General features: G+C 43.8%; 1 protein-coding gene across 18 annotated transcripts in view; it reads right to left on the reverse strand.

Moving 5' to 3' along the window:
- DISP1 (dispatched RND transporter family member 1) overlaps nucleotides 1-16621 on the reverse strand; it is a 161380-nt gene extending 144759 nt beyond the window's left edge. For 3 of the 18 annotated variants that reach the window (XM_073338801.1, XM_073338802.1, XM_073338804.1), the window contains exons 1-3: nucleotides 11611-13853; nucleotides 11338-11413; nucleotides 9876-10041 (exon numbers count right to left, since the gene is read on the reverse strand). The gene's annotated coding sequence lies outside the window, so the exon portion shown is untranslated. The other 15 variants (XM_073338808.1, XM_073338798.1, XM_073338816.1 and 12 more) reach the window with 14 other exon arrangements.
- Between the last annotated feature and the right edge of the window lie 1080 nt (nucleotides 16622-17701).

A 17701-nucleotide genomic window follows, 5' to 3' on the forward strand; every position in this document is an offset into this window, starting at 1 on the left:
CAACGTTTTTTGTACTGCGCGCTCTGTCTTCCCTTTCGGTCTGCGGGAATGGAGCCTGAACTGCTGAGGAATATGCTGACAAGTCTTGCCAGCACGTCACGTTTGGCAAGTCGAGTTACTCCTTAAGATCCAAAGTGACAGTGAGGACTCCGACAATGATAGATGCGAGAAAGGCATATGACATGAGACTGTTTGTGGCATTCACAGACATGCTCCCCACTGTGGAATGCCGCTTTTCAGCTCGGAAAACAAGCAGAGAGGTGGGATCACATCGTCATGCAAGACTGGAATGATGAGCAGTGGCTGCAGAACTTTCGGATGGGACTGTATAAGGAGCTCGCCCCCGCCCTGCAGCACAAGGACATGAGATTAAGAGCTGCCCTGATGGTGGAGAAGTGGGTGGCTATTGCAATCTGGAAGCTGGCAACTCCAGACAGCTACCGATCGGTCGCTAACCAGTTTGGAGTGGGAAAGTCAACCGTTGGAATTGTGTCGATGCAAGTTTGCAGGGCCATTAACCATATCCTGCTCAAAAGAACCATGACTCTGGGTAACGTGCGTGACATTGTGGCTGGCTTTGCACAAATGGGTTTCCCTAACTGCGGAGGGGCAATAGATGGGATGCATATTCCAATTCTGGCACCAGCCCACCTAGCCTCTGAGTATGTTAATTGGAAGGGGTATTTCTCTGTGGTTCTCCAGGCACTTGCGGATCACCGTGGGCATTTCATTGACATTAATGCAGGCTTGTCTGGAAAGGTGCCTGTCACACGCATCTTTTGGAACACTGGGCTGTCCAGGAAGCTGCAAGCCAGGACTTTTTCCCCATACCAGAAGATCACCATTGAAATGCCCATTGTGATCCTTGGAGACCCCGCTTACCCTTTAATGCTGTGGCTCATGAAACCCTACACAGGGAGCCTTGACAGCAGCAACGAGCGGTTCAACAGGCTGAGCCGGTGTAGAATGACTGTGGAGTGTGCTTTTGGCCATTAAAGGGCCGCTGGTGCTCTCTGTATGGGAAGCTGGACCTGGCTGATGACAGCATCCCCGCAGTTATATCCGCATGCTGTACCCTCCATAACATTTGTGAAGAGAAAGGTGAAAGATTCACTCAGGCATGGAACTCAGAGGTTAAACACCTGAGGCTGAATTTGAACAGCCAGAGAGCAGGGCTATTAGAGGGGCCCAGCGTGGGGCTGCAAGGATTAGGGATGCAATTTGAGGGAGCAATTTGAGGCTGAAAGCCGCCAGTAATGTCTGGTGCCCTGCACGGGAGTGAAGTGCAGTGGTTCCAATGTTAGTTGGAATCTGTGTTTGATACGCTGAATTGCAGTGCCTGTTGCTTTCCTGGGCTGAGGTATCTTTTACTTTATGCACTAATAAAGAATGTTTTCAAAGCCAAAAATCCATTTATTGAAAAGAAAATTCATTTATTGAAAAGAAACAACTGCTTGGGAAACAGAAAGGGCAAGGGGGTGGGGTGGGGAACAGTTCAATCACAGATTTGCATATGTCCTGTTCTCATACTCAGACTTCCTGTCAGAGTGCTGCACTTCAGGATGGCTATAATGCATGGTGATGGGGGTTGAGTGCAGTGGGTAATGGTTGTAGTTTTCAGGGCTGGGTGATGAAGCTACAGGTGTTGGAGGCAGCTGGTGGCGACAGGAACACGGATGTTGGGGAAAGTGGGGTTGGAGGTGACATGGGGCACAAGGGAAAGAGTTTTGGGACAAGGGCTGCAGGGGCATGCAGGGGTGGTATTGCTCCGCCTGCATGGCTACAAGCGCCTGGATCAAGTCTGCTTGGTGCCCCATGATGCTTATCAGCCGATCCGTGCTTTGCTGCCAGAGCTCCGCACTTTTGTGCTGGCACTCCTCATTCTGCTAGCGGATCCTCCTTTCACTCTCCCTCCACTCCTGCACTTTTAGATTCCCATTAAGGGACTGCTGCATGACTTCATGCAGCATGTCATCTTTGCTTCTAAGTGGCCTCTTCCGAATTCTTTGCAGTCTTTCAGCCGATAACACAGAAGGCTGAGATCTCAAGGTTGCATCTCTAAAGGCAAAATGCAACACTTAACAGAGGCAGCATTGTTCACACCAGACAGAGTAATGATTCCCCCCTACTTAAGGGCAGGCACAGTCTATACAATAGCAGAATTTGCCTGTCTCAAAGCGAGCGCACATAACCCACGGGAGCCCCAAAATGGTGAGTAAGCACAGGGTCAAGGGGGACTGATTGTTTCACAGAAACCCGTCCTCTGGGTTTCTGTGCCTTGGGGAGAGCCAACAGTAGCAGGGGGCCCCTATACTGAACACTGTCCTCACATTTTCCACAGGAGTTTGTCCTGGAAGATATCTCACTGCTGAGGGTGACCTGGGAAGCAAGGGAGGGTCTTCTACCACAATGCAGCTTCTGCCCTGGCCCATATGCAGCTTGCCTGTGTGCAGCAATGGTCCCCCTGCTCAGCACGGCACACTGGCGCAGACATGTTAGCCTGACTGGGACAAGGACCACAGTGGCTCTCCCAAGAAACCTGCGCAAGCGCATTGCCCAAGTTCTGGATGAGACCTTTGAGGAGATCACTGAGGCTGATTACCGCGATGTGAGAGACCGCATCAATACCCTATTCCGCATCTAGGTATGCATGCAGCCCTAACCCTCCTCATCCCAAGTGCCTGCACCGAATAACTTCCTTCCCAAAATAAAAGCCACTTATTGGGAACCTCTTCTGGTGTTTGTCCTTCCCCAAGCACCGGCCACCGCGACTGGCTACCTTCCTCCTGGCTTGAGAGCAGCTCCTGGCTGCATGCATCTAGGGATTCTGGGGTGTCTTCCCTGCCTCGCTCCCGCTTTCCTCCGCCTCCTCCTGCCTTGTTGAACTGGCCTCTGAAGTGTCCATGGTGGTCCTTGGCATGGAGGTGGGGTCGCCCCCCAAGCATCGCATCCAGCTCTTTGTAGAAATGGCATGTCGCAGGGGCAGCACTGGAGCAGCTGTTTGCCTCGCAGGCTTTGCGGTAGGCATTCCACAGTTCCTTCACTTTAACCCTGCGCTGTGTCCCGGTCATGGCCCCTTTCCATCATGTTCCCTCATATCTGCCCAAAGGTATCATAATTCCTACAGCTGGAGTGCAGCTGGGACTGGACAGCTTGCTCCCGCCCAAACACTGCTGAGGTCCAGCACCTCACCATTGCTCCATACTGGGGATCGCCTGGCGCGTGGAGGCATGGTCACCTGGAAAGATGCACTGAGAGCACTCCACACCTGGCTGAGCAAACAGGAAGGGGATTTTCAAAATTCCCAGAAAATTTAAAGAGCAGGTCTGATGGTTGGTCACCTGAGGGCAGGACAGAGTTCAAAAAGTGATGACCAGAGTGGCTAGAACAGGCATTGTGGGACACTTCTGGAGGCCAATCAGGGCGCATTAACAGACCAGGGCGTCCACACTGATGTTGCGGCGCTCCAGCAGGGGTGCACAAAACATTTTTCCACTCGCTGAGGTGGATTACCAGGAGCGCTTTAGCCGCGGAGTCAGAGCACTCTATGTGCCTTGCCAGTGTGGACACGTCGTGAGTTAGGGTGCCCGGGGCTACTTTAATGCGTTCTAACTCGCAAGGATAGCCATGCCCTTAAAATGCTACAGTGGCACAGCTGCACCATTACAGTTGCAATGCTTCAGTGCAGACACCGCTTACACTGACAAGAGGGTTCTCCCATTGGTGTAGATAATCCACGTCCCTGAGAGGCAGTAGCTAGGTCAACGGAAGAAGTCTTCCATTGACCCAGCTCTGTCTACATGGGGACTTAGGTCAGCTTAATAATGCCACTCAGAGGTGTGGATTTTTCACGTCCTGACCAACATAGTTAAACTGACCTAATTTTCTAGTGGAAACCAGGTGTTAGTCTTGTCATCCCATCATCACTGCTTTAGCCTGGGCTTCTTACAGCACAAGACGTCAAAGTCACAACTGCACCAGGAAGTTCTAGACAAACAATATATCCAGACCATCTCTCTTTAGGGCTAGAGGGGAAGAAGATCAAGATAATTCCAAATAGAAACACTTAGATCATAAGCTTACAGATGCTAAGTTACTTGTACATACTTGAACGATAGCCAAACGCCAGACCCACTGTTGAATTTCTCTGAAACTCAACCTATTATCTTTGTTGCATGTACTGTTGTTAAGTGTGCTGATTAGAAAAGTCAATATAAAAAGCATTATGGAAATTTCTGCAAGGTACCTGTTTTTTAAAAGATAAAAGGATACAGCTGAGAAAATACCAACAACTTTATTTTCATTTTACTGACCATACCTCTCCCCACCACTATAAGCTAAATAATCCTTTAAAACAGCTGTTTAATTTCATGGTCAAGATATTTGTAGAACTTGAAGGTATTCAAGGCAAAGATAAAACAAAGTCACATCATCCCCTTATGGAAAGGCCATAGAAAAGTCTATGTTTGAATATATGTTGGCTGGACAAATGAACGTACTTAATCATTATTCAACACCACCACCCAAAACGCAAGTAATTGTTTCCTCAAATTGTTTCCATAATCTCTATTGATTTTAAACAGAAAACAATTACCAAGGGACCAAATTTAACCTTAAACTACTGTCCACTACTGACAAATAAATTAATGCAAAGAGCTATGTTAATGCAACAGTTAAGTATCTACATCAGAAAACGTTAAGTTAAAGTTGTATGGTCAGCCTTAATACAACTTCCTCGTCCACATGCATTATGATAACATACTATTTCTCAAGTACAATATGTATTATTTTCTAGATTCACAGCCACAGCATCTTGTAATTTTTTCTTCATTCTTGTAAGCTTATATTACTTTCGTTGTCATAATTGGCCATGATATTTTTGTTGACTTAGGCCTACATGGAGCTCCTTGTAGGATCAGGGCCTCAGACTTTTTATATGATCAGGAACATCTCTAAACTAGGTATTTAAGTAACTATCAGACTACCACAGAAACACACAATGAGCTGTACTAAAAATGTTAGTAAATAAAATTAATAAAAGTATTAATAAAATAAAACTAACATTTATGATTTTGTTTTACTATGTTACTTGTGTAAAAGGGTCATGATGATGTACCCTAGTTTCAAAGGGTCTTAATAAAATTAAAATTTTTCATTATCCTAGTGTTTGATGCATTGACTTTATTGTTGACTGTTTCTATAATAAGTGAGAATGTGTGTATAAGTTTAGAATGAAATCTGTTCTGAATGGCAGAAATTCTCCTGGTACTATTCCACAATGGTTTAGCATACTGTGCATAAGAAAGATAGTTATTTTAGTTCACATGCAAACTTATCTGTAATTTTCCAAGTAAATCATAACAGTAGCAGCCTTAACTGAATTGTCTTACTTCTATTTGTCTCAAAACCTTTTAAAAAACAAAACAAAAAACTATTGGTCTCTGAGTGCTCCTATTAGAAGTACCAAGTCATGCAAGGAAGGTCAGTCCAGTGATTAGGATGCTAGGACTTTGGGAAACCTGGGTTCAAGTCCCTGCTCTACACAGATTTCCTGTGGGAGTTTAACTAAGGGCTAGCCTACACTAGAAGCACTGCAGTTGCATTGCTGTAGTACATCTCATGAGGACGTTCTATGCTGACAGCATAATAAATCCACCTGGTTGAGAGGTGGTAGCAGCTCGCCCACCGACACAGCCCTGTCCATACCCATGCTTGGATCAGTGTAACTTACGTTGCTTGGCAGGGTAGCTAATTCACACCCCTGAGCAACGTAAATTATACCAAGTAAATGGTAGTGTAGACCTGGCCTTAGGGAACCATGGCATAGAGACTATCTATAAAACAGGGATGACACTTCTGTACCTCACAGGTGTCTTTTAAAGATAAACACATTGAAGACTGTGAGGTGCTCAAATATTATCATAATGAAGGCCATATAAACATCTTAGATTGAAAAAAATTTATATTAGATACATTTTTAAATTTGAGACACAAAATCTATCCAAAAGTTTATTGCAAGTCTAGAAACTTCTTCACTCTCTGAAACTGGAGGTGTCAGAGAACCCACCGTACCTATTACAGTTGACAGTAATTTATGGCTGTGAAAGTAATAAAAATCCCCCTTCAAGTCTTTTAAAATCACATCTTCAATTTCAGCCCAGCCCTTCAGCACAGTTGTAATTTGAGATATAGTATACCCCTCACATTCCAGGTGAATTGAAGTTTTATGTGAATAGTTTCCATGCTTAATCTGCTTTGTCTAGTCTCACTGTTGATATTCCATCCCCTAACTAGAAATTTAATCAGGTACAAACATTTAACTATCAAACGATTTCAAGATACAGACAAATGCAGACTTTCCACATTTTCCAGTCCGGAAAAAATATTTTACTGCAAAAATAAATTAAAGTTTTTGATACAGTAAAGAAATGCAAAGTTAAATGTGACATTACCATGGAAGCCCTAGAGAAGTCTTTATGGGTGTAAAGGATCTTCTTTTAATTATGTTGGTGTCATGAGATTCTATGTACACTGGATTTATAGCTTGAATACACACAACTCTAAATGCGAAGAGGTTCATATAGCTGCATGTCCATCTTTCTGAAAGTATTGTTTTTTAAAGTCCACTCCTTGTTGGGACAAGTATGAGTAACAGGAAGATGACGGTACTGTGGGTACAGTTATATGCTCTTGATCTTAGACAAGACACTTACCAAAATTCTATTCAAATGCATCTGAGTGGTGAGCTTCCTATTTTGGGAATAGGAGTAAGAAGCATAGCACTAGCTGTGGCACCAGGTACTTTAGAAATATGCCCTGTACTTACATCCAATAAGAGTGCATTCATCTACTCTAGAGGTGCCAATGGCATAGAGGACTATTATGAAGTCCACATTAGAAGTGTGTTTGCAACCTCCTTGCCAATCTTAGATCAAGAAAAAAAGCACTGGAGGTCTATGTTGATTCTTGACAATCCTCGAGCAGTAATGACCTTTATTTCATAAATGTTATTTATGGGTAAAGATAAGAAAGCTCTCTTTGCTTTGAATGCATGCTTAACTAGGAATATAAATATTTTCTGATGCAAGCAAGTAGAACCTAAGTCTCATTCCATTAGGGCCAAAGCTTCCTTCCCTACCATTTCAACTGCATATGGGGTGACCATTGACAAAAGTTCTGAGAATAAAGGCAAGAGGCATCCAGGTACTAACAAACACAGCAAATATTTACGAGTGTTATGATTAATTGGTGCTCTACAATATTCAAGTCATTTTTATGTATTGCATATGCTGATTCTGTGTAAGACCTAATTATGATCAAAACTGTTTTCACTATTGTGTTGAGTTAGTCTGTTTTTATGGAAAACAATTTCCATCAATATTCTTTAGCGCAGCAGATCATGAGTAAACAGCTCTTATTTGGGCATGAAAGACAGAGAAAGACATACAACTATACCTGGGTATCTTTGTGTGTATTAGAAACATTTCACTTTCTATATGTGCCAATGTTTTCTAACCACGTAAGATTATAGGATATATTATGTGCAGCAAGACATATGCCCAGAAAGTAAACTTAATAGGGTAGAGGGCTGATTTACTTCCATTTTCAGCCTCAGGATGGACATGCCAGTCTATCATTGCATTCAGCATTTTTACATGCAGATTAGTCACTTTCCCAGCAGACAGTAAACTAGTGGATCAGACACTCAATAGCTCTGCTAGCCTGAGCACATTGTGCCCATGAGGGGCTCCTTCCTTTCTCCTCATGGGCACAGTGTGCTCCGGCTACCATTGCTCTCCATTCTGCCCCTCCTCCTGCTGTTTACTGTCTCTTTAAAGGAGCAGCGAACTTAACTTCTAGGAGTGTTCCAGGAGAGGGCTGGACACTACAGGGCAGATGGTTTGGGGGAAACTCAGGACTGGGGGATGGGGTCACACTGCAAAAAGTAACTGGATGATGGAAGCCAGTATGTGACCTACATGCTTGTAAGGCTGACTGTTTGGTGTCTGGGCTGTGAACCACAGCAGCATAGCATTTAAGGTATCCATAATTGCAGAGCAGGTGGTGAAAATTTCTTAGTGGTCTGGGTTGAACCCCAAAGCATCACAGACCCCCTCTCTAAACTTGAATAGAGGCTGTTAATCTTGTTTTTTTAAGCATATGGTTATGGAATTAATACTTTCTCTAGTCTCAAGAAAGATTGAGGGCCTCCCCTGTTGGCTTCATATTGCCCTTCCATACGACAGATGGGAGGGGTTAAACAGTTAGGTGTGAAACAACATTTAATATATAGGTTTCAGAGTAGCAGCTGTATTAGTCTGTATCCGCAAAAAGAAAAGGAGTACTTGTGGCAACTTAGAGACTAACTAATTTATTTAAGCATAAGCTTAAGTGAGCTGTAGCTCACAAAAGCTTATGCTCAAATAAATTTGTTAGTCTCTAAGGTGTCACAAGTACTCCTTTTCTTTTTACTTAATATATAAGAGCTGTTCAGGATTTTATCCCATGTGCTTCTTATCTAAGTAGCCTCTTTCCCTCAGAATGAAATCTATTATATGTCTTCAATGACTGAAATATAATTCAGATATTTTTCAGATCTTCATTATTATTTCTACAAAATATCTCAAATATTTTTAGTCAAACTGATAAAGTTAAATATTTAGCTTTTATAATAAAGTTACCTAACTCCTCAGATATTTAACAGTTCATTTTGCATAATTCCATGTAATTTCAAAGCTGTGTAAGAGATAGCATTACCTGTCTTACCAATTAGCATCTTTTCAGGTTACTATAACCACGAAATCTAAATTCAGAATGTGCATCCATAAAATTCCGGTCCAATTCCAGCCAAGAGACAATGTTAAAAGGCAAGTGACAAAGAAATTAGAAGTGTATTAATTTACAGACTGCATGAGAAAGATCATTTAAGAGGGCAAACAATTAGAACTGAGAAGCCAACAAAGCTTAAAAATAAGTTATAAAATATTTTACTTACTGCTGAAGAGGGATTCTGTCACGCAACTTTTTGATAATAAGCACTTAACATCTTCAAAGTGTTACACATGCAGCAATAATTAATGTTTAGTTCTGAAATGCCTAAAAAAATTATTGTAATCTTGTTGGGAATAGCCTTCTTAATCTATTCTTATGCTGCAAACTGAAAATTATCTGTTTATATAGGACTTAGCAAAAAAAGTGCTTTTACTCCCGCTTATAGGTGCGGCAAAAGTTAAAAACTATTACCAAAGAACAGCTGACATGATAAAAACTGGTCACAGGCAAGCAAGTCACACTAAAGGTTAGAAATAGCATACGGTCACTGTACTAGAGAATGACAGGTTTCAGAGTAACAGCCGTGTTAGTCTGTATTCGCAAAAAGAAAAGGAGTACTTGTGGCACCTTAGAGACTAACCAATTTATTTGAGCATAAGCTTTCGTGAGCGATGCATCCGATGAAGTGAGCTGTAGCTCACGAAAGCTTATGCTCAAATAAATTGGTTAGTCTCTAAGGTGCCACAAGTACTCCTTTTCTTTTTGTACTAGAGAATAGCAGCAGTTGCTAAACCAAATGAATGCTATTGATCAATTTGGAGATCTCTGTACTTTGTTATTTTTGCATTTTATTGAAATAACCACTAAATTTAATGTTCAACAATATTAACAACTCAGATGTCTGATTAATTCTACAACCTTATCACAGTTTTAAGGGTTTGGCGGAAAAGGAATGCATACTACTCAGACCTACAGTTAACATATGAGAAACATTACTGAGAGTCATTCAGCAGCCTCCTCATGGGAAAGGGTAACATTATGAGAACTGTTAAGTGTTTGCATATGTTGTTTTACCTTTGTTCTTTTATTGTCTTATTTCTCACCTTTTACACGTTAAGACTTTTGGGAGCTACTAATTTGACTGCCTTCTCTTTCTTCCTGGGGCCCTCTGGGCTCACCCCCTTCATTTCACTCTCTTTTGTTCCTGCTTCAGTGACTCCTGCTTCAGTGACGCTCCCACCAATCAAGGAGAGCTAGACATGCCATTCTCTGGGGAGAGAATTGTAAGGAGAGTGATCACTTTAGATAAGCTATTACCAACAGGAGAGTGTTGGTTTTAGGGTTTTTTTTGTTTGTTTGTTTGTTTTTTTGGGGGCGGGGGGGAGAAAACCTGGATTTGTGCTGGAAATGGCCCACCTTGATTATCATTCACATTGTAAGGAGAGTGATCACTTTACATAAGCTATTACCAGCTGGAGAGTGGGGTGGGGGGAGAGAAAACCTTTTGTAGTGATAATCACCCATTTTTTCATGGTTTGTGTGTATAAAAATGTCTTCTGTACTTTCCACAGTATGCATCCGATGAAGTGAGCTGTAGCTCACGAAAGCTTATGCTCAAATAAATTGGTTAGTCTCTAAGGTGCCACAAGTACTCCTTTTCCTCCTTCCCCCCCCCCCCCGTCCAGGCTTCCAACTCACACTCAATCATCGAGGGAACAGAAGCATAACCTTGATATTGAACTCACATTTCTTGTATTATGTAGAGCTGGCTGAAATTTAAGGGGTTTATTCGCAGATTTTGCTACTTACACATTCACTTTCCTTCTGATTTAGAATGAAAGCAAATTTACCAAAAAAACAAAGATCCCCAAAAAATTTTATTTTAGAAACACTGAAATATGGTGCTCCTGAAACAAAACATGAAATTTATTTTGTGTCAGTTTCACAGCTGCTATTCAGGCTCCCAGGGCTGCTTGCTGGAACGAGGGGAGACTGCCAGCACCCAGAGTCCCAGCTCTATCTAGCCAGGGCTCCAGGAGTTGGCAGATTTTCTGCCTAGCTGAAGACTCTGAAACCTGCCTGTGTTTCGGCAAAAGTTTAATCGAATCTGTAGTAGATTCATCAAAACATCTCTCTACAATGAATCAGCGCTTTCTGAAAAAATGTTTTGCTGGAAAATTTCTGATCAGCTCTAGTATTAAGAGAGCTTAAAAAAGACCCACTCACACCTATTACATAAGTAATGGCTGCTACTATGCTACAACAAAAACTTTAGCGTTTAAGGTAGAAATTAACAGCTAGGGGAGGAGAGGCATACCTTCAAATACAATCACAGCTCATACAGTCTTTTAATTATCACATTGCAAAATGAAAAACCAAACTTAACTCTGCTCTCATAATCACATCAAACTACAGATAAGAAACCCGAGCATCTTATTCTCCATATAGAAATAACATTTTCATCCCATCCATCAGACAGTAGAAAGATTTCATATCATTCTCTTCATATACTCTCAAAGTCCCATTATACTGTCCATATTTTACACTTATTGTATAGGACCTCACTTTCCACCTGTCCATCCACCTCCAACCAGCTCCTAGTCACCCGCCTCAGTGTAACATCATCCAGAGTCAGGATAACCTAAAGGGGATGTAGAGGTGATTATTATCCATCTCACCCCAGATTCAGCCCACTAACCCCTCCAAAACCACATAAGCACATCCAACACACAGCAAAGCTGCACAGCCAGACCAGGAACACAATTTACAACTCCATCCCTCCCCCAGCCACACAACGTATGAAGCACAGACAACAAACCCACAGTACATACCACTTACCCAGTCTCGGGGAATCCTCAGACTGGAAGAATCTCAAGGAGGTAAAGGCAGAAATGCATGTGAAAAAAAAAGTTATCAGAGCCTCCCTAGACTAGGAACAGTAACTGCCCTCCTCCCACCTTTTTTTTTTTTTTTTAAAATACCACCACAGCAATTATATCTGCATGAGACAGACTCAAGGACAGGGCCCTTATCAACAGCAGAATGGCTGGCAAACCTGAAGGGGAGAAAGCTTGTGACAAAATGTTTGTGGCATCATTACAGAGGACCTCTCCCCCCCAAAAAATGCAGGGAGTTGGAAGCAGTATTTAAGGACTGAGAGATTGTTGCAGTGTCAAAGGACAGCGTGGCAGTGGCCAGGGAAAGCACTGCCATGTCCAAAAACAGCATAGAAAGAGGGAGATGCAGAGGCAACTCCTGGGGACAACACAAACCCGAAATGCCCTATTGCAGCATTTAACTATTAGGGCAGTCAGCAATACAGTAGTGCAAACCAGTCCCAGCCATATTATGAAGCCCCTGAACAATACAGGCTACAAGGAACAAGAGTACACACCTCCCTGGTGTAACCCCACAGCAGTACTCCCAGGCCATTTCCCTCTGAGACCCAAGCTGAGGGCACAGAGAACAATTTGGGGCAATTAGGACCCCAGCTCATTTGAGCCCTCAATTGCCCCTTGTAACTTCAAACCTCAGCATGCCACACCAGAAAGCCCACAAACCAGAAGAGGCTGAGCAAAGACACGCACTAGCCTGTAAATGTAACCCCCTTCCCACTTTGTGTTGTGCCCTGCCTTGCACTGTTGCACTTGACTGTTTCGTTTCACTGAGGATATAATGAAAGGGTTCTTTGTAGTTAGATAATAGATTGCTGTTTAATATATTGTGTCATAATTAAAAGCTGTTTTTCAGCTTTGTTTCAACTGAATGTTCACTTCTGCTTGTTACATAACAGATTAATAAAAACCTTTTAAAATGTCAAACATTCATATGGAGTTGATGACAGCTCATTTTACACAGAAAATTATGTTTGTACTAATTGATAGGGCTTTACAAACACATTCAGGCAAAGACACTTGGTGCAATAGGGAGTGCTGGCTCTGTTGCACTTCCACCACCCGTAAACTACACTGAACTGAACAAAAGACTTCAAACCCCCCTCCTCTCCAGGAGTTAATAGCTGGATGTACAGCTGCACAATTCAGGCCTGAGCCTCAAAATAAGAGCAACAGGCATCCCTGATAATACTGTCCCGGCTGTTTGCATTTTGTATTGGATGCTTTGCTGGTTGCTCAAATCACGGAGCAAGTCTCTGCACCTCAGCCTCCCACCCATCACTAAGGCTTTCTCCTTTATTATCACAAATATTGTGCAAAATACATGATGCTATAATCGCTGATGTGTTTTTCTGTTGCTTCCAACCTATTCAACAAATAGCACCAACTCCCTTTCAAACAATGCAAAACTTTAGTCTACAAGTCCAATCAGTCCTACTTCTTGTTCAGCCATTCACTCAGACAAATATGTTTGTTTACATTTCCAGAAGATAATGCTGCCTGCTACTTACTAACAATGTCACCTGAAAGTGAGAACAGGAGTTTGCATGGCACTGTTGTAGCCAGCATCGCATGATATTTACATGCCAGATGCACTAAAGATTCATATGTTCCTTGATGCTTCAACCACCATTCCAGAGTACGTGTCCATGCTGATGACAGGTTCTGCTCGATAACAATCCAAAGCAGTGCGGAGCAATGTATGTTCATTTTCATCATCTGAGTCAGATGCCACCAACAGAAGGTTGATTTTCTTTTTTGGTGATTTGGGTTCTGCAGTTTCCGCATCATAGTGTTGCTCTTTTAAGACTTCTGAAAGCATGCTTCACCTCATCCCTCTTAGATTTTGGAAGGCACTTCAGATTCTTAAGTCTTCGTTCGAGTGCTGTAGCTAACTTTAGAAATTTCACTGCAAATTTGACAAAATGCAAAGAAGATACCAATGTGAAAGTGTTCTTAAAATGAACAACATGCTGGGTCATCAACTGAGACTGCTATAACATGAAATATATGGCAGAATGTGGGTAAAACAGAGCAGGAGACATCCAATTGTTCCCCAAGGAGTTCAGTCACAAATTTACTTAATGCATTATTTTTTTAATGAGGATGGAAGCACGTCCTCTGGAACAACGGCCGAAGCATGAAGAGGCATATGAATCTTTAGCACATCTGACATGTAAATATCTTGTGACACCAGCTACAACAGTGCCATGTGAACGCCTGTTCTCACTTTCAGGTGCATTGTAATTAAGAAGTGGGCAGAATTATTTCCCATAAACAAACTTGTTTCTCTTAGCGATTGGCTGAATGAGAAGTAGGACTGAGTGGACTTGTAGATGTAAAGTTTTACATTGTTTTGTTTTTTAGTTCAGATACATAACCAAAAAAACTACATTTGTAAGTTGCACTTTCATGATAAAGAGATTGCACTACAATACTTGTATGAGGTGAACTGAAAAATACCATTTACTGAGTTTACAAATATTTGCACTGTAAAAATGATAATCAAAAATAATACAAAGTGAGCACTGTACACTTTTTATTCTGTGTTATAACTGAAATCAATTATTTTTGAAAATGTAGAAAAACATCCAAAAATATTTAATAAATTTCAATTGTTTAACAGTGCAATTAATCATGATTTTTTTTAGTTAATTGCGTGAGTTAATTGCGATTAATTGACAGCCCTAATTTAAAGTGAAGCATGTGTATGAGTACTGTAGTCCCATTGACAGCCCAGGTGCTTAGAGTGTTAGCATTTGCTGGCCTAGTGCTTGTAGGAGTATTTTTGCCATGACTAAAGATGTTAACCTGCTTTACAACTTGTATGTAGAACAGCAGCGCAGTGTTTAAGAGAAATATGACATATACCCAAAGGCTAATATAAGATTCCCCCCGCCAAGAGTCCAGGAACAATAGGAATCCTAGCACCCTTTCCCTTCCTCTTCTCAGCAGAGAAAGGAAGGGAGAACAGCTTGTTCTTTCCATCAGGACATCATCCTTTAACAGTGCCCCCACTCCAGCTTTCATATTTGCTCCTAAGTAGCAAGCGCATGAAGTTTTTCAAGCACTGCTTTTACACGAGAAGGATGTCATGAGAAACTATTACACAAGAGCAGAGATACGATGTGTCCCAAAATGAAGTAGCTTGCCAAATTGTACACAATTTCTAATTCCTTCATGCAGCCTCTCAACCACATTGTGTCCTAGAATATAAACTGGTGGGAAAGGAGAGCAACATTTCAAAACATAACCAGCATCCAAAAGCATGTTCAAGTTTCATCAGATTTCAGAACTATCCACTTTAATATGAATATGAAAAAGACTAAATCCTTAATGTAAACACATATTTAGGAATGAATGCAAAGATCATGCCATTTCTTATGAGAGGCTTTTTAGATAAGGGACAGAAGAAAGAACCAAGGCTATTCATTTAGCACTGGTTTAAATAGAATAATAATTGCTGTGTCCTACCTCAGACCCAGGTGATTGTCAGGTAAGTTTCCCCCCCTCCCCATCACCTGACAACCACTAAGTATTCAGTACTTTGCACATACACACTAGAGGCCCCCATCACTCCCATCAGTGACTAACTTGATGCTAGAATCACTGCAAAGATAGAAATATTACTTTTCCTACAGTGAGTTTTCCTACAGCAGTGGCAGCCCCAATTAAAGTATCAGAGGCATTGCTAATGTCTTCCTGAGCTAGAATTTCAACCTGTTTGGGAAGAGGGATACAAAAGGAGGAGATTAGGCAAGCGATGGGAAAATCTTATCAATGGGATACCATCCACAGAAAATCTGTCTCAGAAGTACTTCTAAATCCCTAACAAACCGAAGCACCCTAATGTTATTACTGTTGTTGAGATAGGGGAGAAAGGGAGAAGAGATCGGATAAGCCCAAGGCCACCCCTATTGCTACCCCAAGAGGCACTTGCACCTACACATGAAACAGATACTCCAGCACACACACAGTGAGGGAGCCATGAAGCCAACACAATACCACATATGCCGGTTTCAAGACACATCCACACACGTTGCTGACACGCCGTTGCTACCAGAAACACCAGGGGTTGTGTCCCGGGGACAGCGCCGGGGGACGCTCTCAAACCCATCTCGGAGCCGAACTCGCTGTCCCGGGGCTGGGCTGCCCGGCCACGGCACCGCCGCCCCCCAGACCGGCTGCCCCGACCAGGGCGGCGCAGGGACCGGAGCGGGGCACATCCCACAGCCGGGCAGCGAGTCACGCGCGGCGGAATAAAACTCCCCCCGCCCCCGCCCCGAAACAGCAGCTGGCCCCCGCCGGGGGACCGGGCGGCTCGGTGAGGCCTACGCCGGGCAGGGCTCAGGGCCAGGGGCCAGCCCGAGCCCGACCCGCCGCGGGGCAGCCGGCTCGGGCAGCCCTGGCCCCACCACGCCGGGGAGGCGAGGGCAGCCCCGCGAGACACCCGGCCGCGAGAGAAGCCCCCAGGGTGGGAGTGCGGGGGTGACCCCCCCCCCCACGCCGGGCAATGCAGCGGGGGGGGGGCGTCTCGCTCTCAGCCCCGCAGGGCGGACCGGGGAGGGGTGCACCTGGCTTCTGCCCGGTGAAGGGGGGGGCGGGGTTCTCCTTTCTCTCTCTTACCCCCGCCCCACTCCGTTGTTGTCTCTGTGCCGCAGGAAGCGTGTGAACGGCCCCGCGAGCGTCCCCAGCGCGGCGCAGTTACCATGGGACGGGCGCCCGCTCTCTCTCCGGAAGCCACCGCCGGGAAGGGGCAGGGAGAGATGCGCGGCGAGCCGCCATCTTGAGTGTGGCGCGGCGGGGGCCTCTCGGCCCCGGGCTCTGGCGGGCGCGAAGGGGTTTGGTGGCGCAGCCCGCCCGCCGGTCCTGCTCGGGGAAGGGGCCGCAGAGCCGCTCCGAGGGCCCAGCAGCGCTGACTCACAGGCCCTGAGCTCCAGGCGCCCTGGCCGGGGCGGGGGGGGGGATGAGGAGCCGAAGGCCGCCAGGCTGCAGCAAAGGGCCATTGGCTTATGCTCATGCTCAAATAAATCGGTTAGTCTCTAAGGTGCCACAAGTCCTCCTTTTCTTTCTGCGAATACAGACTAACAGGGCTGCTGCTCTGAAACATGTCAAGCACTAATTCATTTGAATGAGAGGGCAGAAACAGCTCAATCTGCATTTTAGCAAACACAAGCTGGAGAGAAGCCACCCCACAGAATTTTCTTCTGCTCCAGCCTCTGTCCTTACAGCTTGAATGAACTTTCCTTTGGAGGGTAATCTTCAGAAGGATCCATTTCGAAGGTTCACTGGACTATAAAAGAAAAAGGGCAAAGAGTCCCATGTTATCTTTTCACCTAAGATGACAAAGAAACTGAACACTTTAGTCTTTGAGGCGAGATCTTGACCATAGGGGCAGTCAGCTATCTTGCTGTAAGAAGTTTGTGGTAAAAATCTTACCTGATACCCAGACAATACTTGTTAAAGTTTTAGCATCAGAAAATGTATTTTTACTCGTTTATAACCCTTTCTAACTTAATTCCGTCTACATGGTATCAGTTAAAATCATATCTCCTTTGGTTAATAAGCTTGCTTTACTTTTTTCTGAATGACTCCAGTGCTGTGTTTGAATGATAAGAACAGCCATACTGGGTCAGATCAAAGGTACATCAAGCCCAGTATCCTGTCATCTTATAGTGGCCAATGGCAGGTGCCCCAAAGGGAATGAACAGACAGGGTATCATCAAGTGATCCATGCCCTGTCACCCAATCCCAGCTTCTGGCAAACAGAGGCTAGGGACATCATTTCTGCCCATCTTGGCTGATAGCCATTGATGGACCTATCTTCCCTGAATCTGTCCAGCTCCCTTTTGAACCCTGTTATAGTATTGGCCTTCACAACACCCTCTGGCAAGGAGTTCCAGAAGTTGACAGTGCGTTGTGTGAAAAAATACTTTCTTGTGTTTTAAACCTGCTATCTTTCATTTGGTGGCCCCTTGTTCTTGTATTATGAGAAGGAGTAAATAACACTTCCTTATTTACTTTATACCACTCAT

This window comes from Lepidochelys kempii, chromosome 3 (genome assembly GCF_965140265.1).
Source record: "Lepidochelys kempii isolate rLepKem1 chromosome 3, rLepKem1.hap2, whole genome shotgun sequence".
NCBI classification, from domain to species: Eukaryota; Metazoa; Chordata; order Testudines; family Cheloniidae; genus Lepidochelys; species Lepidochelys kempii.